This window comes from Pelecanus crispus, chromosome 4 (assembly GCF_030463565.1).
Source record: "Pelecanus crispus isolate bPelCri1 chromosome 4, bPelCri1.pri, whole genome shotgun sequence".
Classification (NCBI taxonomy): Eukaryota; Metazoa; Chordata; class Aves; order Pelecaniformes; family Pelecanidae; genus Pelecanus; species Pelecanus crispus.
Window position 1 is genome coordinate 35,119,274 of NC_134646.1, and position 26,868 is coordinate 35,146,141.

Genomic DNA, 26,868 nt, shown 5'->3' on the forward strand with positions numbered 1-26,868 from the left:
TAATGATATACAAAGCAAGTGATGCACAATGCAATTGCTCACCACCCGACGACTGATACCCAGGCAGTTCCCGAGCAGCGATCGCTGCTCCCCGGCCAACCCCCCCAGTTTCTATACTGAGCATGACATCATATGGTATGGAATAGCCCTTTGGCCAGTTTGGGTCAGCTGTCTTGGCTGTGCCCCCTCCCAGTTTCTTGTGCACCTGGCAAAGCATGGGAAGCTGAAAAGTCCTTGACTAGCATAAGCAGTACTGAGCAACAACTAAACCATCAGCGTGTTATCAGCATTCTTCTCTTCCTAAATCCAAAACACAGCACTATGCCCACTACTAGGAAGAAAATGAACTCTATCCCAGCCGAAACCAGGACACCTCCGTAGTGGTTTTAGATCATGCTCTATGTAACTCCATGAATTCCAAAGAAATCTGAAAATACGCCAGGGTCTGAGTAGTTATTCCAAGTCTAGCTCACTCAATAGAGAGTTTTGACTTTCCATCCTCTTGTCTCAAAAAGACAGTGGAATAGATTGTTTTAAGCTAAATTCAGCATGACATTAAGCTCTGGCTATCAGTAACTTAGAAAACAAACTAAAAAGGGACATTGGGACAAATCTCTATTATATAGGCTTTATTTTCAACAGACAAGCAGAAGTCAAAAAGCATTTTCCTACTTTACCATGACATTTATTATGCAGGAAGGTGAGCAATTAGATCCCAAATTAAAAAGTTAAGAGAAATAGATAAAATTAGTGACTACTACACGTTTGTACTATTCAGAAAAGCTACTGAAAATTTTACTTCTGATCAATTTGATGGACTGGCTTGGACCAACTGCTGTCATTAGCCAGAATACCACTCAACGCTAATAGTATACACTTACTCTCATCAACCAATGCCATCTGGCTGCTGGAATGATTCAGGTTAGAGGAGAGTGTTCGTTACAAGCAGAAACAAGGAGGAGGAGAGGTGAGCTGGCATCACAAGGCTCAGAGCCTCGTCCAACCCTACGCCCACTCCCTCCCCCAGCAAAGAGCCTGGCTTTGACTTCAGCACTTGAACATATCCTCAGAGAGCCTGAGCCAGTTACAGTTTTGAGATCAACATCCCAGCTACTGCATAATTTCAAGATTGGATTTAGGAGACTGGTTTGGGTCCAATTCTCAGAATAAATTTAAATAAACTATGTGCACAAGTGCAACTTTCTTGCTTTATATTACTCATAGATAAATAATCATGAGAGTGCCTCAGAATAATTCAATACTGATTTCTTTCCATAAAACCATTTTAATCAAATGACAATTGTGTGCAGTATTTAGAAAGACTAAGTAAGCAGAGAGATTTAAAAGACAAAGCAAGAGGAGAGGTACTTAGGGAACTGTGAGGCAGACAATGTGAGTTTATGGGCAGCTGCCGAGAATCTAGACCTACATGTCCCATAAAACTAGCAAAAAGTTAGCAGTTCCTCTTGGGTAGTAAATATAAACCACCACTGAACTATGTTTGCTCTTTCAGAATCCAAATTTTAGACTCCTAAATTGCTGGGGACTCCTAAATTGTAATTAAGACGACAACTCACACCGAAATTTCTTTAGCATGAAAATCCTATACATTATTTTAGACTTTTTCTATTTAAAAAGCTCTGCTGGTATTTTTCTAAATGCTATTTTATGTCACACTTTCACTCAAAATGTAAAACATTTTTGCTCTTTTAGTAAACTGAAGTGAATACACAAGGACTTCGTTTGCAAGATGAAAAGTGAAGATATAAAATAAGAGGCAGTTTCAGAACTTCTTGACAAGCAACACTAAAACCATGATTTCTTAATTTTCCTGTACTGCAAATGGTGTAGACAAAGCAAAAGACATCCAAGCAATTATTATTGTCACACTGAATGATAGCAAAGGTCACTCTGGCAAGCTGAATGTAAAATGCATCCTTCATTTCAGCAGACAAGCCCTGTTTAGTAAAGAAGATGTGATATCCTAGCATAACACTAAAAATGAATTAAAATTATACTTATTTTTCAGGATCAAGAATAAAAGATGCCATCACAGAAACACAGCATCTTCTAATTTAGAGTAATTTATACCCATAGCATCCAGATGGAGGATAAAAAAGCTTTTCTATACACATACAAAGGGAAATATCATTGCCAAATGCTTCCAATTTGACTTGATTTATGGGAAAACACTCTATTATCTTCCAGGAGGCGCTATACTGAAATATTAAAAAATAAACTGCTCAGGATATCCATCTTGCCTACATAGACAGTATGAGCTGTGAGATAGATCTAGTTTATAAGAAGGAAAAAAAAAAAAGGGCAATAAACCCACTTTAGAGATTGACCTGAATTAAGGGAAAACCCATCATCTGCATCACTCCAGGAAGTGTTACTCCTCAGACTGTTAATTCTTCCCAGGTAGACACCAGGCAATGGGAAAGAAAAGGGAAAGGAGAAGGAAGTGAGAAAGGAAGATTGTTGGCGATCCACAGTTGTTTCTTTATTAATAAAATACAATGAAAACCAGGACACTTAATTTCTTTCAATGCTTTTAAACACCGTGAAAAATCATTGCCAAAGAAAGTGATGTTCCCCGTGCTGACTAAGGAATAAGAGTGAGTGACAGAGCACGTGTGGGTATGCGCATGTGCATGTATGCACACACAGAAGATATGATGTGGATTCACACTGTCTAATAGCTTATTTGTACGGCATGAATCCAGTTTTCCTCACTGTTGGGGGAAGCAGAGCATTCTGAAACAGAGAACGTTGTCAGGTGATGTACCAGTCTTCAGACTCTTAGGAGTAACACATTAGTATGTTGTACGTCATGGTCTGATGCTTACTTGCTAAGCTGCAGTACGTGGAGGAGGGAAGGTTGCCCCTGGCTCCCTCTGGATGGTACCGGCACTCAGAAACACAAACCCATCCCAGCTCACAGACGGCACTGGGAAACCACGTGCCTTTGCAAAATGCCAGCTGGTTGGTTTAAAACCACTGAGTCATCTTAAGAAAAGAAAGGAAGAAAGACAGGAGCTTCAGATATGACAGGCAGAGGATCATAGAAGCCAATTTACTTCTTCACTAGCTCGGATTTTGTTCCGATTTATCAGTTATAACTTTTGGCCTGGTTTCTGGCCTTCACCCAAGCTAGAGGCATATAAGTTATTTTAGACATAAAATTAGTTTGCACTATAGGCAATTAGCGAGGCCAAGAGGCCACCAGAGAGCTGCGTATGATGAATGTAATTGCTAGTGGGAAATCCTGGAGCGTTTTTGACCTTGTTGCTAATTTTTTTTTTTTTTTTTTTCTTTCATTGGGAATATCCTGAAAAGATCACACAGCTGGGACAATACTGTCTCCTCAGGAAGAAATGATGAGGCAATTTACTTATTACGGAATCAATAGCTTCAGAGGCTAAAAAGCTTATGAAGAACATTAAAAAGATCTTAGTACCACTACACAGGAAATTGGTAACAGCAGTCTGCCCAACTTAAAATCTAGTAGGCTTAATGTTCTTTGCAAACCAACCCCAACATTTAAAAGTCTCAGAGAGGAGGAATCAGCAACATACATTGCCAGAGTGCTGCAGAAACACAGACCAATGTGAGGTGGGGAGCACCTGCTGCATTGCAAGTAATACCATTCAACACAGATAAAAATAACAGAACCAAAACAACTCCAATAAGTTTCTACAATTCACTTTCATATTTCTTCCCCCAAAATGAAAAGGGAAGTTCCTTAAGCCAATGCAGCATTGAAGCCATAAGGAAGGCTGCACTGAAATCACTGTTGCTCAGCAGGACACCTCTGCCCCCAGCATCCAACGAGCTAATCTGGGCACTGCCAGCAAGGAGGCTGGAGCAGCCTGAACTTCACATCAGCGTTAAAGCTGCCTCAGAACCCATTCAAAGTCTCCGGCAGCTTTTGAAGCTCATGTTGTGCTTAATGGTGTGGCCGCTACGTTATAAGCTACTTCAAGTTTAAAACAAGCTCTGTTGCATCTACACAAGCTGCAGCCCCTGCACTGCAGATATATCCTATATCTGCTCCTTTCCAGTTCAGTGTTGATAGTTCTTTTAGACAGGTTTGTACAGGTTTGTACTTTTCAGTGTGTAGAGAGCTGCTCTGAGGAGGTTACATCTCCTACATAGAAAGGAGGATTAAATGGCTAAGAGTAGTGCTCCTTCCCTTGGCATACAGGGAAACCGATAAAAACAAGTGTTAGACAAAAAAAAGCATCAAAGTCTAACAGGAAATGTAATAACGACACACCTTGGGTAACCACAAGGAATGCTCTGAGCTTCACTGGAGCTTGTCACCAGATACAGTGATAAATAGGTATTCACATAAATCATTACACCCGCACTGATGGATAATACTTTACTCCAGCTGCGTATTACACGGAAGGTATTTCAACACCCTCTTGCAGAGCCTCAATAAAAGGAGCATCAAACGGAAGGTTTAATTTTTCATCATCGTACAAACACTCTGATTCCCGCAGGAGTGCTCTCTGCAAAGGCAGGTGGATTGTGCAGTCAGAGAAACGCAGCAGACCTGTGCCTTGTAATGAAATCAAACAGCTCACTAAATCTAATACACACCCTAGCTGAAATCTGAGCTTCAAAAGCAACAGCCCACAACTTCAGAGATTAAACCTCGCAGAAAAGCACTGATGGTGCTGTTAGATGTACTATTTTAGTGTCATTCTTGCCTCACATGAAAAGTTTCTTCTGAAAGATAGAGCCAAGCTGTGTGGGCTTGATACTGCCATTAAGTCTTGTAACTGCATTATTTTACTGCATGTTTAACAATGCTGAAAAATGGAGATCTAGGCTTTCTTGTCTAAAAGGTAAGGAGACTTCTGCATAAACTGGATTAGATTTTTTTTTGCTTGTGTTGCTGTTGTTTGGGATTTTTTTAATGTCTGTTCAAGATATTTTCCTTGAAAAGAAAGGCTACAACAATGCAAGTAGCATGAGGGAAAATAATTATCTCTTTCTTTTTTTGTACATGGAAAATAGAATACATACCTCCCCGTGAGTAGTCCTACTGCAGCAAACACATTGAGAGCAAACATTACTCCAGCTTTATATTCTGTTGCTCTCTATAGTACTACAAAAATTCAAACATACCAGGTTGCAGTTGTCTTGACCTGTCTAGTTTCTGATTTGAGATTCTGGGAGCAGTTCAGCTGCCTAAGTATAAGGATCTCTGAGATACCCTAAGGTATTTAAGTCATATGCATAGGCTGGCAGATATGACATAAGACCTATAGGAGACCCATGCTCTTCAAAAGCTAGAGCTAGAAGCTAGATGAGATTACCGTAAGGCATATTAAATGGCAGTCAACATCTACAGTAAAGGAACTGAATCAAGCCCTTTCAATATTTAAAAATATTTACCTTATGCCTTGCTAGTGTACATAACTTCAAAGACTGCAGTTTATGATAAGGTAGAAGTCTGCAAGAACCTTTGGAGGAAGACAAGGTTCTTCCCCTAAAACACCCTGAATTTGGAGTGAGGTTTTGCCACCTCAGGAGATGCACCTAGGAAGCTCTCATCAAAACTGAAACTACATGGGAAACTACGACACTTCCAACCTTCAAGAGAAATCTTAAGAATAGCTAATCAAAAAGAATAATTCTTACTGAGGCTTATATTACATTATTCTTCATGCCTTTGTCTTCCATCTGCTCATTTTTTACTTCTTGCTGTGTATGGAATTATGAAAATAGAGCACAAAATCTCGTCTGACTCGCACTCCCCCTTCAATCTTTACACAAATACGTGCAGGGCCCACATTACACTCCAGAAGCCAGTGGAAGCTCTGGATTTCCAGAAGAAATTGAAGGTGGGTGAACCATCATTGTGTTTGTTCAAGTTTACGTATTCTTGGTTACAGCAAACCAGGGTAATTCCACACTAACCTGTCAGAGTTCCAGTAGGACACAGACTGAAAGTGGCACTGGCACAGCATTTCTCACAGATGGATGAACTCAAAATGTCACTGTTGCTCAATCCTATAATATGCTATTTTTTACTTACAGAAATCACAAGAAAGCTTGAGGACACACACTACTACCCCTAACATTGTGTTTCTCAGAATTCAGCGTATTACATCTGAATATAAATAAATGGTTCCACTGTTTCTATTTCACCTTAACACTGCTTCAAAAAAATCTCTTTCAGTTCTTGTATTCTCATTTCCTTGCCATGTACATATTAGCAAACTGCTCCAGGAAAGATGGTTCTTATTCGTTATAGTCTGATACTGATGGATATATTCAATTTTCCATTTCCCACACTTTACCACTCCTGTCCAGTGCCTGTAACATTCTCCCTCCCCTCACATGCACTTAGGTATTTTCCTCCCCATTCTCTCTGATAAATGAAAGTACCATCTATCATATTCGAAACCAAACCCAAATGTCCCTACATCTTTGGGAGACTCTTCTCAGTGAGGGAAGCAGCTATAAGAAGAGCCTTTACTATTCTTGAACCTGTCATTAAAAACAGCCAAAGAAGATCTAATTTTATCCTTTTTTAAGGAAGAAAAAAAAGTTTGTCTTCCATTTCCTACCACAATTTTGATTTAGTATCAAAATTAAATATCCTTTCAATAGTCTTTCATATTGTCTGCCAGACAGCAGTACACATTAGCTATTCTCTATCCTCCCTCACTGTACTACTTTATTAATGTGAACTCAAGGTCTCCTGCCCTCTTTCATAATTTCTAATTACCTATAGGCAATATTATAAGGAACGTCCATTAGCATAAAGATTATTTTTGGCATGATAAGACACATTTTAAGGTTATCAATCTTTTTCTAGACTGAAAATTATATATTTTGCCACCTCTGGGTTTTTCCTTATAACTTTTAAAAAGTAGTATTCCGTGCAAAGAGGTTAGATTCACTATATTCTGTTTCAATTTCATTCCCAGCTATTTTTATTCCATAAAGTTCCAATTTAAAGTTGAAACTTGCCATCATGTATAATGACTGACAGAAATTTTAAAAAGGATAATTTCATCTTCCCCCTATGTTCAGCAACAGTGTTTAGAGTTTGGTCTGTCATGCTGTGAAACTTGCCTGGCTCTGCAATCTGCAAATGCACTTCTAAGTACCAGAAAAAGTCTGCGTGAGCATCAGGCAGGAAACAAGTTCACCATTTGAAAAGGCTTGTCATTTGAAAATACAAGTAAGACATATGTGGCTCGTAAACGCTAGCCGTCCTTGTAGGAAATAACGTCTAGTTAGTTGTCTGTTCTAGCTCATGTATTCTTCAATATTTAAAGGTAAACCTACATGTGACAAATACGAGATCATTCACAGAGGCACTGTAAAACACACATGCATATTTATATTACACATTCAAAGGTAAATTCAAAAAAGCAGTCTGTCTTGTTCTATGTGTTTGCAAAACACTAGTAAATGTTGCCTAATTTGAAAATAAAGAAAGGCTTTTTAGTACATGGAAACCACAGAAGGAGGTTAGAATTTGCTGGTGTGCTCTCAGCCATGTAGAAGAATAAATTACTTCCTCCTCCAACCTTACTTGTCCTACCCAGAAATTGCTCTGGTCTAATGACTCCCTTGGTGACTGCCCAGTGGATGCTCCCTTCCTGCCATAGAGATGTTGAAGCTATACATCAAGAGAAGGCAGAGGTTTAGTTTTCCCTGACTTGCAGTCAGTGCAGCAGAATAGGCACAAGGCAGGAAATGAGATTCCTTCTTTGAAGAACTGTACTACTTTCCTTCTCTTTCCTGATCTTCCCTCACCCAAAACAAGAGCAAGGCAGGAAATGAGACTTCATTTCTTCCCTGGGCTTCCTCTAAGAAGAGCAGTTACCACCTGCTCCTTGTGTTGACACGTGCTGAAAGACTGATGCTATCCCAATTCATCTGCTGTAGTCTTGGTATAGAGCAAAATCTATTTTATATGAGAGAATGAGAAAGCACCAAATGAAAATCTCCTGGGTTTCTATCATCTTTTTCAGAATGAAAAACTAAGACTACAGGAAACATTTGCTAGAAGTTTTGAAACAGAAAGCAGCAGCAGCTTGGCAGAATAAATCACCAAGCTCTTGCCATTCTGGATATTGTTTCTAAAATAACTGCTTCTGCTCCCTGAAGGCATTTAACAGTGGACATAGTTTAACAGCTGCTAAGCATGTAAAATTGCCTACTTAAAAATGCCTCTTGGAAGTTTTACACAACTTGTTCATCTCTCACACAAACGTATTTCTCAAAGAAAAAAAACAAAAAAAATCTATTCCCACCAAGAAATCAGCTCAGAGGTAATCTCAGGTAATCTGAGAAGCCTTTTGTTCTCTGCCTGCTATAAATTTTTCCTCCTTCTTTCCAAAGCTGTGTTTGCCTTTTCTTCCCAGGTCTATTGCTTCTTATAATCAGCATCTGATTAAGCCACCCTATTAAAAACCTAACAGTACACAAAGACAAATAAGCAATTGAAAATTTTTCAGGTAGCACTGAAATTCCTGAAGACTGGGCCTAAAGGTATGATTTCATTTGAAACTATATATTCATTCAGCATATATACACTAGTTTTTATCTCACTTTTACTGGAACTTAAGACAACCTTCTTTCTACTTCCAAAAGTCATTCTATATATATGCATGCACTTTAAAATCACTTCAGTTTTGTCTCTGAAAGCAATCAACATTACCATTTGTATTCAAAACTATGTGAATATTTTGGCAATATGGCTTGCAAAACCTAAAACCTGTGAAGATTTTAGAGGGTGTAGCTTTGTTAGGCATACAAGCATGTATGTGCCCTAAACACAGAGCTGTATGACCTTCGTGATTCATCTGTTACGGTCTTTTAACAATGAAAGTGAAAACACAGCAAAGCCAATGTACAAGGTTCCACAGAAAATGCTAAGTTTTTAATAGGTCTTTCATGTCCTACAAAATTGTATAGTAACAGCAATCTATTAATTTTTAGAAGTGTCATGGTTTAGCCGCAGCCAGCAACTAAGCACCACGCAGCCGCTCACTCACTCCCCCTACCCCGATGAGATGGGGGAGAGAATCAGAGGAGTAAGAGTGAGAAAAAATCCTGGGTTGAGATAAGAACAGTTTAATAATTGAAATAAAGTAAAATAGTAATGATAATAACAACAGTATAATAATATACAAAGCAAGTGATGCACAATGCAATTGCTCACCACCCGCCGACCGATACCCAGACAGTTCCCGAGCAGCGATCGCTGCCCCCCAGCCAATCCCCCCCAGTTTATATACTGAGCATGATGTCATATGGTATGGAATAGCCCTTTGGGCAGTTCGGATCAACTATTCTGGCTGTGCCCCCTCCCAGTTTCTTGTGCACCTGGCAGAGCATGGGAAGCTCAAAAGTCCTTGACTAGCATAAGCAGTACTCCGCAACAACTAAACCATCAGCGTGTTATCAACATTCTTCTCCTACTAAATCCAAAACACAGCACTATGCCTGCTACTGGGAAGAAAATGAACTCTATTCCAGCCGAAACCAGGACAGGAAGATAGATAAAAAAACCTTAACAAAGGCTTATCATTCTACATTAAACCCTATAAAATTTATTTAAAAGGAGATGGAAAGACTCTTTTGGAGTCTTCTCTCAATTGGCACCTATTATGGTTAATGGAAAGACTTGGACTGACCTTTTATATATCAGACAGTCACTGAAAAAGATGGACATTACAAAAAGTGATATGCATATGCAGAGCAAGGGGCCAGTGATAGATGGCAGCAGAAATTTATTGTGAATTAATCCACCCCTGGATGGAGTAAAATAAAAGGAAAATATTGGTATCTTGCAATGTTCACAAAATGTTCACAAACATTCACAACATCTAGGAGCACTTATGGGGAAAAAAAAAAGAAAGGAATGTTTAAAGCACAGATGACAAATGCAGATCAAGAACAGCATCAGCCATATCTCTGAAAGCAGGCTCAATGAGCCTTTTGTCCAAAGTCCTATCCAGAATGCAATGGTGCACTGGAAGTACAGATGAGAGCCACACGGCCATCATGAACTTACCTTTGCAAACCTCTAACTTCTGGAATGGATATGGCTTGAGAAAGTCTCAAGATTACATTAAAGCATGACAATATTTATTCTAGTTACAGGTAAAGATTAATTTTGTAAATAGAATTAGCCTGAGCTAACTTGTACTGCACCACTTCTGTGCTGTATCAATCAAATGACAACAGCAACAACAATTTTTAATTTTCACAGCCAAGGATCTTTTCATGGTCTAGCCAAAGACAAAACAATTGCAATAGACAGACTTTCAAAATAAAACTGATGACTGCACTATTCCCTGTTAGTATGCGAAAGAACTGAGTTATAAACATAGCACCACCACTCAGAATACATCTGTGCTGCACAGAGACACACAAGCTTCTTGGTGCCCACAGAGGCCTCGTATGTGAAAACTGTCAAGTCATTGAGATCCCTAGCTCCCAAAATTTAAACTATGCCTTCAATGCTTTTTCAAAAAAAAGTACTTTTGGAGAGGGGAGAAAACGATTAGCAGGAGAGCAGCTAAATTAATGTAACTGTAAATTCATACAGGCATTATTTTCTAATCTACTAATTCTAATCTACTGCAGCAGAAGTTAAAGTACCACAATCACTGGTGTAAGTCCACTATTTAATGTGACTGAAATCCAAGTTGCTTCAAAAACGTTATTTTCTAGATAGATAGAGTCTACGTAGAAAAAAACCCACTGTAACCAGAATAGTCAGTGCATGCATTTGCTTTACATACAAGAATGGTAGCAGGAGATTTTGTCAGTTGAGGTGCCCGCCATGCAGCACCCCAATTATTTCATGTCACAGTCCAGCTTGGATGGCTGATCCAGGCAGGCTCTACGGGGCCTTCTAGACGGTCAGTGTGCGAGGAGCTCCTCCATCTGCTGTGCACTGGTTATTTTACAACTTGGAAATTCAAGTTGCCAGATTGACTTCATTTGTTTCATGTACACTGTGCTGCAGCTGAGCTGCTGCATGTTGGACTCAAGTAGAAAACTGGAATTCAGGCATCTATAGCAAAAACTGTGCTAGTGATTATTTGATTACTTCTGCTGTAAGACCATGACATGAAGCAGACTAGTATTTGAAACTGAGCAGAATGGCAGATTCAGATTTGTTGTTTTCAGTGAAAATTAAGAATTGTTGGAATGAGTCCACATAAAAATCAGAAAATACACAAACTACAGTTTGTGCTTGAGTTTACTTAAAAACTTAGCCCAGTTTTCATTAATGTCATTATTTTAATTTCAGCTGTACTTTGCCAATCACGGTGTGAAACTAAACACTGTGCTTCCGTACAAGCAGCTTCTTTGCTGGTATCCAATGGTACACAATGCCCTATCTCTAATTGCCAATATCACAAGCTATCAATGCATTCTGCTGGGCAGAAACCTCTCTAAATAAAGCTCTGCCTTAAAACCTAATACTGGAACTAAAAAACACACATCTTGTTTTAATTCTCACACTTTCACTACCAGCACCCTCCTAACTGAGATTAAATCATGTATGTTATACAATCATAAACACATAAATCTTTTTTCCTTCTTCACTCCTCCTAAGATTTTTTTTCCTTCAAAAACAGGTGAGTCGACTTGTTACCGTAGTGGTGATGAACAAGAAGAGCCTGAATAATGTCACAGGCCAAAGCATACTTTCAGGATAATTTCAGAATTTCAGCAGGCAGTATAAGAATACTTTACATTATTGCTCCAAAAGCCCTCTGGAATAATGGCTACCCCAAGCCTTTGTTGTCTTGCTTTCTTTTGTGGTTGGGGCTCACAGTCTTACAACAGGAGACAGCATTAAGGAGAAAAAAAACTAGTTCTTGATATGCTAAAGCAATAAAACTTTTAACACTAGCAATAATCGGGGCAACAGACCAGAGGCTCAACTCTCACATGATGCAATGTTGCCTTGTCAAAAAAAAAAAGAAAAAAAAAAAAAAAAAAAGAAAGAAAATGGACTTAAGAAAGCTAAAAAGCTCAGCTGCTAGATCTTATTTCTGGAGTTCATGAAAAACGCTTGCTAAAGTGTACACACACAAACTACAGCAAGACTGGTAAGACAGATGGCAAGAAGATCCAGAAACAAGAAATAAAGCATATTTGTTCTTAGAAACAAGGGAGAAGGTTGTTAATCTTAGTGAAATAGGATTCTTGCAGTACTGGCACAGTTACTGTCAGGATAAATCACTTGCCTCAGCAAATACCAAATACGGAAGCAGGCTTGTCAGGGTGCCAGACTAGCTCAAACAACCACCCTTCCAGCAAAGCCTTTCTATTGTGCACATTTAGTTCATATTTTACCGCTTTTCTCCTGTTCCTATTTTCGCATCTTTGCTTCATGCCCACTCCTTTGTGCAACTATATTCCAGATCATGGCAAGAATTTGCAATTCTATTTAACATTAAAACCAAGATGGATGCAATGAAAGGGTTTTTTTGGCGTAACTTGCACAGAATGCCTTCCTGAATGACACACATGAATAAAGCTATCACTGCTGGTATTGCATTTCCCAAAAAGAAGATATGAATGAAAAATTAGTTTATGGCTAGGTAAATTTTGATTATTCTGACACATTGAAACAGCTCTAGAAGAACACATATTTTCAGTTCTCAGCATGTCAAAAAGGTTCATTTCTATCTTTATTCCATAGAAAATGGAATGAAGTTCTAAATTGTAACCACAGCACAGACAAAACTAAATGAGATCTTAAAAGATAAAATGCAGCATGAGAATAATATGCTCTTGAAGACTCACTATATATCTATTTATATCCTAGTCCTACTACACGAATGAATGCAAATAATGCAAGTAAGCACTGGCTTTGAAGACCTGGGGTGATTCTGCCACCATACTACATGGTCAAGGTGCCTTCTTCCAGCTCTGATGGAAACATATTCCATGAGACACTCTCCTGGTTTCAGCTGGGATAGAGTTCATTTTCTTCCTAGTAGCAGGCATAGTGCTGTGTTTTGGATTTAGTAGGAGAAGAATGTTGATAACACACTGATGGTTTAGTTGTTGTTCAGTACTGCTTATGCTAGTCAAGGACTTCTCAGCTTCCCATGCTCTGCCAGGTGCACAAGAAGCTGGGAGGGGGCACAGCCAGGACAGCTGACCCAAACTGGCCAAAGGGCTATTCCATACCATATGATGTCATGCTCAGCATATAAACTGCGGGGAGTTGGCTGGGCGGCAGTGACCACTTCTCAGGAACTGGCTGGGCACCGGTCAGCAGGTGGTGAGCAATTGCATTGTGCATCACTTGTTTTGTATATTGTTTTATCATTATTACTATTACTTTCTCTTCCTTTGCTGTCCTATTAAACTGTCTTTACCCCAACCCATGGGTTCTTTGGGTTTTTTTTTAATTCTCTCCCCTATCCTGTGTGCTGCTCAGTTGCTGACTGGGGTTAGACCACGACAGACACTTACTCTGTCAGACTACCAAAATGTCAATTGTTTTCCAGTAGCATCTGTAAGACCACACTGCATTTCAGCCAGCTGTCCACAGGTCTGAAAATCACTCATAAACAATATCCATTTAAACACTATGGAGAACATAGTATAATGCTACGACAATATTATAGGACCAAAGTTCATCCAAGTTTGCTTAAGGATACAATGGAAACTTGGTGTTTACACAACTTAATTTTTTCTATATTTAAATGCTGTCAAGATATTAAAAAATGCTTCTCTAAGATCCTCTACAGTATTCAGATGGAAATATATAGGGGGAAAGGAAACTGAACAATATCAAAATAATGAGAAGAATATTGTGTACTAGTTCTAATACTAGTATACTGTTGTATCCTAATTCTTACTAATTCTAGCCAATTAATTTGCATGTAATGCAAGTCCTAAAGTGACTAGAATATGAGAAAATAATTTATCCAAATAATACTACATAATTTTATTTCCAGAAAAGCTGGGCTATAAATAGTAAACAATTATATTTTGATCCAATAAATTGCCCTAATAAATTGTTCAAGAAGCTGCCAAAACATGCCATAACCATGAGCTAAACAGAAAGACACCTAAGTTGTGGAAAAAAAAAAAAATCAGTTACATAAATATATAAACAAGCCAACAGTCAAATATTGTACTGTATGAGCAAACTACAGTATATGGTTAAATATAGCCTGCAGAACTGCCAGACAAAATATACTTATGAAGCCTGCATTGTCAAAACATAATGGCATCTCAATAAAAAAGACACAACTAAGAAAGAGATCAATCACTAAAGTCAAAAGAAATATATAAAAGTTCATATTCATCAGAAAAATCAGTTGTGAAAGAACAGTCCAATGACAGATGGAACGACGTAGGGTAGGAAAGATCAGTATCTAAACAACAGTCTAAGAAACACAGATTTTAAAAAGACCTTCTATTTGGAATTATATTACAGGTTTTTAGTATAGTTTCAGTTTTTAGCAGCAAATTCAATACCACCATCAGTGTAATTAGCAAGAGACAGTGCGCTTGGTTTAGGTCTATCTGTATGAACTGTATGCTCATGTGCGTATTACAAAGCCACACGTACCTAACTAATTTATTGTAAAAATATATGTAAATAATTTACAGCTATATACCCACATTTTACGCATAGACACAGACACACGATCACAATGAAAAAAGGCAGTCTGGCACCACCAGAATGCAAATTATAATGACACACACAAATAGAAACAATGAATACAAATTCATTTTGATATCACGGTCTTATTCATTCAGGGTGTTACCCAAAGCTCACTAACATCAATGCAGAGCTCTTCATTGCCTCCATGAGCTTTGAAAGAGATTTGTAATGAGAAAGAGAACTAGCCAGCATACACTTATGATAGTTGACTGGTTTTACAAAGGTCAGTACAATTTCCAGCCACCAAGCCAGGAAACATGAAATTGCTACTCTACCCTTAATTGGTTCAGTGATGGATTTGGTAGTGTTAGGTTAATGGTTGGACTGGATGATCTTGAAGGTCTTTTCCAACCTAAGCGATCCTATGATTCTATGATTAGCAGTATTTTTATCCTGGGTTATCTTAAGCTTTACTTTGAATGTTCAGTTTGAGACTCAAAAAAAGCTAACTCTCTGTTGAAATGTCAAAGTAGCCTAGACAAAACAAACAGAAAGTTCTTCCTTCTGATACGGCAAATCAGGAAAGGTCTCACATGAGTGGAAACAAACAGTTAATAACTCTGATTTGCTTAGATCTTAAGTGATTATTTTGGTTAAATCTTTCATCTATAAAACATCCAGACACACTAAACTGTCTCCCCCTACATCCACCATGCTAGTCTTACTTTGAAAGCAACTGTTACTCCATAGCACTGTGTATGAGAAACTAAATATCAGACAGGGTAGGAGTACACGTTTAAGACACCATCTGATCCAAAGCTGCATCACAAAGTGTAGACGGAGAAAAAGACTGCTAGGTCTTCTAACCCCACAGGGGGTTGGGGACTGAACAGAAAAAGAAATGCTCATTCTCATAGGAAAAGGACTGACACAAACACTGCTTGCCTTCTCTGTGCTATTGCCAGAGGTTTAATAGCAGCAAAGGTCTTACACACATGAGCAAGTCTGGCATGGCTATACACTGGAGATTCAAGCATTTATTTCATCACTGATCTAAATTCATATCATAGCTTAAATCAGAAGTGAAGAACAATTTTAAGAAGAGATTTTGCATGGGCTGGCAAGTAATAGAAACCTGGTCCTCTTATTCCACAGTGGGATTTTGTAGCTGTGACCCAAGAGCTGTTTTCCTCATATCAAAAAAAAAAAACCAAACAAACAAAACAAAACAAAAAAAAAAACCCCAATGATTTGCACAATAGGAACAGGAAAAATACAGACACAGAAGTAAAAATCCTAGAATATAAGTGATCCTTGGCTAGCCATTCATTCTAGTTATCTCTATCCTGCTTAAAAGAGGTAAGTCGTCAAACTGTATCCTTCCTTAGCTGCTTTATGACATGCTCAGTTTCTACTAAGGCAACATTAGTTATTTCTGAACATACCTTTGTTCCTATCTAGACTATCTTCACAGAGATTTGACATAAGAACTGTTGATAAAAAGAAGAATCCTCTCTTTTAAGCTCATAAATTAAGATACTGCTTTTACCTGACAACTTCCCAAAGGTTTTATTGAGTCCAGGAGTGAAAACAGAGAAGAGTTTTCAATTTAAATTAAAAAAAAAAAAAAAAAAAAAAAAATCCTAAACATGAGCTAACTTTGCATTTTTCATCCATGAGCTCTTAAACACATGGACGATTACTGTCTCTGTAAGGGGAACTCACAGTGAACATGAAAACCTAAGGAGAAAGAAAGTAGAAGGGAGCACCCTTCCGAGAAGGCACCAAGTACCAGCTGGATTAAATGGACCTACGCTGTTTCATACCCAGCTGAGGCTCTGATCTTAGGCAGAGAACTGCCGTATTTATAATATTAAGGTATATAAAGTAGAGAAATACAGATTGTTGGACATATGCAGTATTTCTTTACATATACCACATGTTCATAAAAAATACATGTGCCTACCAATGGCTCTGGACAAATACAAAACCAGGTGTACGAGATGTCCCTGATGTGTGATATCTAAATCATTTTCCAAAAAAAGGTTTCCTTTTCTGTCACTGGGAATCATCATGTCACCCTTCAAAGGAATCGTTTCATCTTCATGAATTAATATGAAGCCAGACTGCACAAAATCAGCACTATTATTTTGGCCAAGATCATGAATTTATATAGGCATGCTATATCAACTGTTTTGATATCTTTTCTTTCTTCCACTAGGAAAATGATCAGCATTGTTCTGATAACCTGGGCTACAAAGTAATGGCATGCACTGTGCAGAGAAAACATTAAATAAATCTGCAGCACAGAGCTATGCCAAGATCCATGCTGTGAACTGTGAGAATTTCTCCTGCGATTACACTTGCACTTGTTTCATAAATCCTGGCTGATCAAGGGTAAGGGAAAATTAATTAAGAGATTAAATTTAAATTCTGCCAAATCATCTATATGATCATAAACAAACACAAATATTGAAATGGGTAACTACATGCATGGTTGGCCCTCCACTACCTAAATACTAGACCTGCATTTTTATCTACTGCATTTTTATTCTTCTTGTATATCCATTTACAGCAACAGTTGCACATCATCAGTTTTACTGCTTTATCTATATAACCAGTCATTTTTCCATGTCACGAAATCTATGAAACCTATCATGAGGAAGACAAAATCTTAATATAGTGGGAATACAGGAATGTGAAACTTCAGAAGTTGGGAAACTATTTAAATGAGGATAATTCTTTTTGGTTGCAACCTACTGGACTTGAAGGCGATGGCACCAGTTATAAGCCTCATACTAAAAGCCCCTTCCTAAGTTACAAAACCCTTTGACAAGTTGGTATTTTCATATCTACAACGCCAGTAAATTTGCAGGAAATTCAATTATAGTACAGCTTGGGTGTTGTGCCTGCATCTTCATCCCACTCCTTTTTCCAATTGCTTTTTGTTAAAACAACTGGATATCTCACTGGGAAATCTGTTAGATCTGCCAGTATTATTCATTTTCTTATCAGAAATTCTTCCATCTACCCTCTGTACCAAATGTGTCATTTATCTCAAAATTACTCATGAACTCTAACAACTGAGAATCATCAATTCCTTCTATAGACTTTTACAGATGTTCTCGATTTCTTCCATTGCTTGCTCATTATTTTGCAATGCACTTTTCAATATTTGCACATTTATCAGAAAATGCAATTGGTGTGATCAGCTCCATTGCCAAGGAGTGTCAGGTGGGATTTAGCTGACTGACCTGAAGTAACTGATTAAAACCATGGAAGTACTAAATGGGAAAATGGTTTCATTTTTGTAGCTGTTACAATTTTATGGTCTTCAGCCACAAGTTAATCACAGCCAATTGCACAGAACTGCTGATGTTGGGCCATTACGTATTAATGGGGTTGCTATTTTTAAAGCTTCTCTGCAAGGTGCTGTTAAGACTTAGCTGTTGAGGAGGCTGGGGCAGCATGCTATACAAATCCGTGCTGACCTGGAGCACATCCACTGCCGTATGAAAATGTTTCATTCAGGCAACCACAGGACAAGTAAGAAAGAAGCTAAGCACTTGCCTTCTGAATACATGGAGTAGACATGTATATCAATATAATCTCTACATGTGGGAGGACGATGTCTTACATGGTGAATCTGGTTTCAGTATGGCTGCAGCACATAGACATACATAGTCTACAACGATTAAGCCACTAGGTCAGCAGTGGAACAAGCAGAACATAAATGGAAGAGAGAAATTTTCCATTTTTCAATAGTAAAAATTAAGTGTATTCATTTGAGACCGATAATCTCAAAGCATGGCTCAAAAATGCTCTGAATGTAGCCTGCAAAAGAATTTCATCGTGAGCGTGGGCAATGACATGAACTGCTAACTGAGTTTGATCATTTCAGAAGATCTTTATCTTGAGCTGAGATTAGTGTGACTCCGCAGGACCCAAGACCTGTGTGCCAGTCTGAGCCTGTAACCTCACGCTCATTAAGTATTCATACAGTGTCAGCAAATGAACACACTGTCAGGAGCAGCTATTGTAAAGTATGAAGATCCTGAAGAGCAAAGGAGTCCAGGAAGGCTGGACATGCTTCAAGAAGGAAAACTTAAAGGTACAGGAGCAGGCCATCCCCATGTGCCGAAAGACAAGCTGGTGGGGAGGAAGACCAGCCTGGCTGAACAGAGAGCTTTGGCTGGAACTCAGGAACAAAAGGAGAGTTTATGACCTTTGGAAGAAGGGGCAGGTAACTCAAGACGACTACAAGGGTGTCATGAGGCTATGCAGGGAGAAATTTAGAAGGGCCAAAGCCCAGCTAGAACTTAATCTGGCTACTGCTGTAAAAAACAAACAAACAAAAAGTGTCTATTAAATATATTAGCAACAAAAGGAGTGCTAAGGAGCACCTCCATCCTCTATTGGATGCAGGGAGAAACATAGTGACAAAGGAAGAGGAAAAGGCTGAGGTACTTAATGCCTTCTTTGCCTCAGTCCTTAACAGTTAGACCAGTTATTATCGGGGCACCCAGCCCCCTGAGCTGGAAGATGGGGACAGGGAGCAGAATGAAGCCCCCATAATTCAAGGGGAAATGGTTAGCAACCTGCTACACCACTTAGACACACACAAATCTATGGGGGGCTGGATGGGATCCACCCAAGGGTACTGAGGGAGCTGGCGGAAGTGCTCACCAAGTCACTTTCAATCCTTTATCAGCAGTCCTGGCTAACCAGGGAGGTCCCAGTTGACTAGAGGTTAGCAAATGTGACGCCCATCTACAACAAGGGCCAGAAGGAGGATCCGGGGAACTACAGGCCTGTCAGTCTGACCTCAGTGCCAGGGAAGGTTATGGAGCAGATTATCCTGAGTGCCATCACATGGCACGTACAGGACAGCCAGGTGATTAGGCCCAGTCAGCATGGGTTTATGAGGGGCAGGTCCTGCTTGACAAACCTGATCTCCTTCTATGACCTGATGACCTGCTTAGTGGATGAGGAAAAGGCTGTGGATGTTGTCTACCTAGACTTTAGTAAAGCCTTTGACACCGTTTCCCACACCATTCTCCTGGAGAAACTGGCTGTTCATGGCTTGGACAGGTGTACTCTTTGCTGGGTAAAAAACTGTCTGGATGGCCAGGTCCAAAGAGTTGTGGTGAATGGAGTTAAATCCAGTTGGTGACCGATCACAAGTGGTGTTCCCCAGGGCTCAGTAGTGGGACCAGTTCTGTTTAATATCTTTATCAATGATCTGGATGAGGACATCGAGTGCACCCTTAGTAAGTTTGCAGATGACACCAAGTTGGGCGGGAGGGTTCATCTGTTTCAGGGTAAGAAGGCTCTGCAGAGGGATCTGGACAGGCTGGATCAATGGGCCGAGATCAACTGTATGAGGTTTAACAAGGCCAAGTGCCAAGTCCTGCACCTGGGTCACAACAACCCCATGCAACGCTACAGGCTTGGGGAAGAGTGGCTGGAAAGCTGCCCGGCAGAAAAGGACCTGGGGGTGTTGGTTGACAGCTGGCTGAATACGAGACAGCAGTGTGTCCAGGTGGCCAAGAAGGCCAACAGCATTCTGGCTCGTACCAGAAATAGTGTGGCCAGCAGGAGCAGGGAAGTGATCATCTCCCTGTACTCGGCGCTGGTGAGGCCACACCTGGAATACCATGTTCAGTTTTGGGCCCCTCAATACAAAAAAGACATTGAGGTGCTGGAGCGTGTCCAGAGAAGGGCAATAAAGCTGGTGAAGGGTCTGGAGCACAGGCCTTATGAGGAGCGGCTGAGGGAACTGGGGTTGTTTTGTCTGGAGACCTTATCGCTCTCTACAACTACCTGAAAGGAGGTCGTGGCGAGGTGGGTGTCAGTCTCTTTTCCCAAGTACCAAGCGATAGGACAAGAGGAAACAGCCTCATGTTGCACCAGGTAAGGTTTAGACTGGCTGTTAGGGAAGATGTATTCACTGGAAGGGTTATCAAGCATTGGACCAGGCTTCCCAGGGAAGTGGTTGAGTCACTATCCCATGTGGCACTTAGAGACATGGTTTAGTGGTGGAGTTGGCAGTACTAGGTTTACAGTTGGACTCAATGATCTTAAAGGTCTTTTCTAACCTAAACGATTCTATGATTCTAAGATACAGACATATACAACATTTTTCTTAACCCTTCACCTTTAAAATCATTCCCCAAACTGCTCAACTTTTAGCAAACAAGGTGTTCTAAATGAATCAGTGAAGAACATGCCTTGATCTACCAGGTAAATGGCTTTCCTAAGTACCATTAAACAACTGTTAACTATTTCGAGAAATTTTAAACGTTGCATGCACTGAAATAGTCTGACAGTTCTCCAGCACCTTTTTTATTATCTGAACTAAGGCTTATTCAGCTAAGAAACCTAAGATATAGGATTGGGACTGGAATTGCAGCTTTACAACCTATTTCAGAGTACTGTATATGCTGAGTTCAGCACACAGGATGACAGTGTTGGAGACGGTATTTGCCCTATGCAGCTTGCCTAAAAAATATGGGGGAAAAAAAAGAGTTTTCTTGTACCTTGAGAATCTCTAGCTAAATAACAAACACTGGGTTTGTTTGTTCCTATTAAATATCTTGTAGTGGATTATCTTAGAATAAAACATCTTCACTGCCAAAGAGAACATCTGATTATATCCACTTGCTCCCTATATTCTCCGTTACCCTGAGATACGCTACCAGAAAATACACACAAAGCGTGCCAATGGGGTGTTCTGCTCTCCCTTTGCAAGCAGCTGGGCAAGGGTACACCAATGTGTATTTCTAAGTGAAAAAGCAATTTAATATGATAAAGTTGAATCCTATTACTAAATCTAGTACATTTTTATTAGTAGTTATTTAAATTTATGGGTATATGCAGTGTCAACACACCATGAAATGAAGGAATTACCAATTTCCAGCATGAATTACTTGATAAAAGAGACTGCATTAAATGCAGAGTTCTTGAATAAATCAGTAATGCTACAATGGTTAATTACAAAGTTACTTAAAGGAAGAAAACCTGCAGTATCTCATAGTGTATTAAACTTGCAATTGCTTCCTAAGTGGCTAACAGACAATATTAGTAAACACAATACATTTCATAGTGGACTGCAGGAAACACTTTAATGTCTTTAAAAAACATAGTTTAAGGCCAATTCCATATTGCTTAGCAATCACGCTACGAAATATCACAAACTACACTTAGGTTTCTCTTAGTACTTTCCATTAGCAGATTGCAAGTGCAGCATAAAAGAAGACTCTGTAATTATGCTTATTTTACCGATGAGGTGAAAGATGCATGGGGAGAAGTTATGTAGCCAGTGATATCTGACAGGCTAATTGCAGACTGAGTGGTCTCACTCTGTTCCCCAGGTCTCAGGCAACTGTCATGGCCAGTCTTACAGTGATTTTGACATAATTTTCCACATTTCTCATTTTTTCAAGTGCAATCTAAAAACACTGTATTGGACACATTAAGTTTTAATGACAGCCACAGACAGCTGCAATTTCCCTCAGTAAAATAAATGATTAATTAGTAAAACACAGTATGCAATATATGTCCAGAGTGACTTATCCCTATTGCTAATTGTAGCAATTAGCTTCAATTTCTAAAGCTCCACAGCCTGCATGGTGTTTTGCAGAGCTGTGAAAGAAGCATGGGCATGCACTGAATAATTTATATTCCAAACTACACAAACATACAGACAATGTATCTTCATTTTCTAGATTAGCAACCAGTAAGGCCACTTCTGATAGCCCCATAAAAATATCTAAAAGTAGAATTATGTAGCTGATAACCTATATATTTCATAAAGAATACAGAGAAAATGTGACCTGTAGAAATAAGCCTTAAATGTGGGTAAGCTCAACATCTAAGTTTTGAACAAAACCCCATTACCATGGACTAAATGGATTCCTTCCCAAACTAGCTGTATTTTTTCACTATGTTTATTTCAGCATAAACACCCTCTCTTGCCAGGCACAAAACCAAAACCACATGAGCTTTCCTCATATGTCTATGCCTGAAATGTTCTACCAACAATTTCAACAAAGGCAAAGCCTTTAAATGTCCTCTCAATTAGCCAGCCTTCCACATTGCCTCAGTTAGCTATAGCTCAAACCATTAAAATGTTAATAGATGGAAATAATTTCAGTCTTATCTGGAAGAGTACAGGAAAGCCCATAATTGTTTGGGAAAGAGGCATTATATATTCATTATTGTTGATAGCAATAAGTGAGGAAGAAGCTACAGTCTAATTTTTAGAAGCTCATTGACTATATGCAATCAATTAGTGGCCAGAAATGTAATAAAACATAGAAAGTATAGCACAGCATATGAAGGAGAAAAGATGACATAGATTCTGAGTTGAAGACCAGTTCAGAGCAGAAAGGCCTGTCTGAAGTCAGAAAGTGAAGAATCCATTTCGTAGGAGAGGGCAAACCGACCAATTTCATCCATCCAACTCCCCATTTTCTTGGCTTTTTTTTTTTTTTTTTTTTTGAATGAGAGGAGTTATTACTGAGTAAAAAGTCAACACCAAGCAGACTTTGAGGGAAAAAGACCCAGTTCAACAAACATCAGTGAGATGGAGAAAGAAGTGAGACCTAGAACTACTTGTAAATCACATACGGGCTACGTGACAGCTTGTATTGTCTTATATGCTGAAGTGACTTTTATCAAGGTGCCTGTGCTGCTAATCTCTGGTAATGCTTTTTCACAAAACTTTGCAGCCCACAAGTCTTGTTTACTCCATTTATTGCAGATTTGTCTGTCAGAAATTGAACATCCATGAGGAACAGCTGCCAGATTCCAACATACTTTCTGGACCAATTTCTGGTGGATTTCCGAGCTTCCTCATGTGCCAAGGTCCTCCAGACTATCTCCAGCTTTGTTCAATGAGGTTCATAGAATCATAGAATAGTTTGGGTTGGAAGGGACCTTTAAAGGTCATCTAGTCCAGCCCCTCCCTGCAATAAGCAAAACATTAGGGGACAATCTGCCTTCTGAGACTTGCATGGCCAAAGCTATAAAGAATTATTAGCAGACATTTTCAAGGCTTTTTCACTGAAAGTGAAATGGTAATTAATTCTCTTAATTGAACGATCATTCATTAGTCTTTTACTAAATACATTACCTAATAACATTCTCAATCTTTCAAGTTACTGCCATGTCTTCAATTTCCCTTTTCATGATAAGACTAATAACAAGCTAAACTCACAGCTTTATAAATCTACAGAACAGTACAGCAGATATTGTATGCAGTTTTTCCATTTAGATTCTTCAATTACAAGCAAATGCAACAAAAAAAAATAGCATATCGTACTAGCTAGTATTACATTTTGGCAGATCATGATTAAATTGTTCCTTAGAAGCAGGGCTCAGTGCTTAAGAAGAAGGATTACATTGAATAACAGGGCTAATATTTTAACTCAATTAACATGTTATTTTTCAATAAAGAGGTGTACACTACTGTAATTTCTTCTTCTATGGGTAACATCAGCTATAAAACAGAAATACTGCAGCTTTTTTCCGGGTAACTCATGTGTAATTTTTCCCATGTAGATTGCATGCTTTGTATATTTTTTGAAGCGGATGAAAATGTGACATATTGTCATTTTTATAAATAAATATACTTATTTTGTACTGTTATAGGCATAAAATATTTCACTTCTATACGATATAAGCCTGCCAGAGACTGTGTTTGACTACATCTAAAAATACATGAACGTTCCATGGTAAGGAAAGAATTTTACTTTTATGTCTTTTAATTCTGTACTGTTGTGAGTTTGATTTATATTATTGGTTGGGACGGAAGTGATTTTTGGATGAAGAAATTACACCTAGTTACAATGGAAGTAGGGTACCTTCTCCATGGAAACTCCCTGCCAAATACGCTCATATGACTTATTTATCAGATTCTTCAACACAATATTTCAATTTGATGGAATTATATTTTCCTGGAATCTTTCACTAATAATTTAAAAGTGACATAGAAGTATAAATGTCTGTATTTCTGAAGATAATCAGTTTGTGACATTCCAATATAAATTTCTAAAATATTTCAAGGTCATCTTCTCTTTGGTTGTTCAAACTAGCTACTTACGCTCTTTTGAATCATATTCCTGTTTTGGTTTAATACCTAATATTTCAATGTGTTTTAAAGACTGTTTGTGAATATTTTGTTGTTAGTGCTCTTTCACTCTCCTGCAATTACACCATGGGTGATGCCTGCTGTATAGTGGATGGGTTTGTTAACTCTTTATGGAGATATGAAAACTGTATAGTTTAACAATGACCTTGAACAGTAATTTTTTATTTCAAGAATTAGTATGTAGAATCAGTAGAACTGGAATATCGCACTACCTATCAAACAGCTATTCTCAGATGGGGCTACTAAAAAGTACACTCCCACACCATTTTGCAGCATTCTCCACATCTTTTCTATCACTGATATTATACAAGCTGCTCATAAAATCAAAATACAAATAACAACTCAAGGTAGCAAAAGTTTTCAATAACCATCAGATTGGTCATTTAATTCTAGCTATGTAAGAGTTTCATTTAGCTGTGTACTAGAACAATGTGTACTACTACTAGGATATTCCATCTCAAAGGTGCTGAAAAACAGGGAGGTAAATTACAGCACATGTATATTATATATGCATTGCATGTAACATCCAACTGTAGAATTAGAAAAACGCCATTCTGATTTCATAAGGAAGGCAAGACAAAAAGAAAAGGAAAGGACAGAATCACACTGTGTTATAGTCAGATGGAGAGATGGAAATTATATGGTACAAAGCAAAAAGTAAGTAAAAGACCGAATGATTAAGATGAAAATATAAAATCAATATGAGTTACATAAGGAGCTATTAGTAACTGGACATGAAATTCCAGTGAGTCGCATGAAATACCTTGTGTTCCTTTTGTGGAGATCACCTGGTGAATGCTTTTAAAGATTAAGTACTATAAGGTAAAACATATCTCCATACAGAAAATCACAGTAGTTTAATGGAACTTGCTAAGTTAAAAATAGAATTCTTACACTTACCATCATGGTAAGAAACAACTTTTCTGAGCAAAACATAATTATTCATACTAGAAGCAACAGAGCATGCTGTCAATGATACCAGCTGAATGATACAACTGCTATGTCATGTAATATTACAATTCTTATTATTTATTTCCATACTTAATAGGGTTACAAATCCTTCTCAGTGGACAAGAATCTTTAAATTCACTTTATATTCTGACATTATATAAGCAGGAACTGATGGAGAATTAATGATTTCAATTCTGGATTCAGCAAAACAGAAGGCCATTAGGAAGCCCAATAGCATACCTAAAGCTTCTAGTGAACTGTAGGAAACTGGAAGGCATGAGGCTTGCCCTCCAGCAAAAACATGCTATTTAGGAGGACTAATGGACAACCACCATGGCTAAACCTTGACAAACCTTCTCAGACAGGACAACAACCGGTTGAATTTAGATACAGATGATCAAGAAGTGAGCAGTAAAAAAACCAAACTTGCCAAAGCCTTATTTTGGTATTTAACTATCTCAGTTAAGTGACTAGCACTTCATCATACGATGAAGTTGCAACAAGGGAAATTCTGGTTATATCTTAGGGAAAAAAATTACAATGATGTAGTCAAATACTGGAACGGTTGCCCAGAGACGATGTGGAAACCCCATTAAGGTACCAAAAACTTAAGTGAACAAGGATCTGAGCAACCTGTTCTAAGTTGGCCTTGCTCTGAGTAGGGGGGTTGGACCTCTGGAGACCCCTCTGAACACCTAAATTATTCTGTAATTCTATGAACTATATAGATAAAAAACAAACAAAAAGAATTGTCTTTCTTGTAGATCTCAAAGAGGACACACGCTGGAGTTCACTAACACAAAGATGAAAGCTTGTCAAAAACGTATCTGAGTCAAAGCTCCACAGCTGAAAAGTGTCAAAAAACCCAACCAAACAAACAAAAAAACCCCAACCCAATAATAATTTCATTTCTTCTAAAATCCTAAAGGGAACTGGATGCAAAAGAAAATTTTCAAAGCGACACCAGCAGTCCATGGAGGAAGCAGGATAATATAGCAGGACAGGACAAGCCAGGACTCTTGAAATTGTTAGAATGGCCTAAGAAATCTGATTTCAGCCATTATTTACAAACTCAAGCTAGTAACCTTTAATTTTAGTACTGTTACTTAAGAGAACATCTTTCCTTTGCATC

The 26,868-nt window shown here is 38.6% G+C and overlaps 1 protein-coding gene across 1 annotated transcript in view; it reads right to left on the minus strand.

The window, feature by feature from the left end:
• Window positions 1–26,868, minus strand: part of CCSER1 (coiled-coil serine rich protein 1) — a 662,304-nt gene that overhangs the window by 416,711 nt on the left and 218,725 nt on the right. The window lies entirely within an intron of this gene.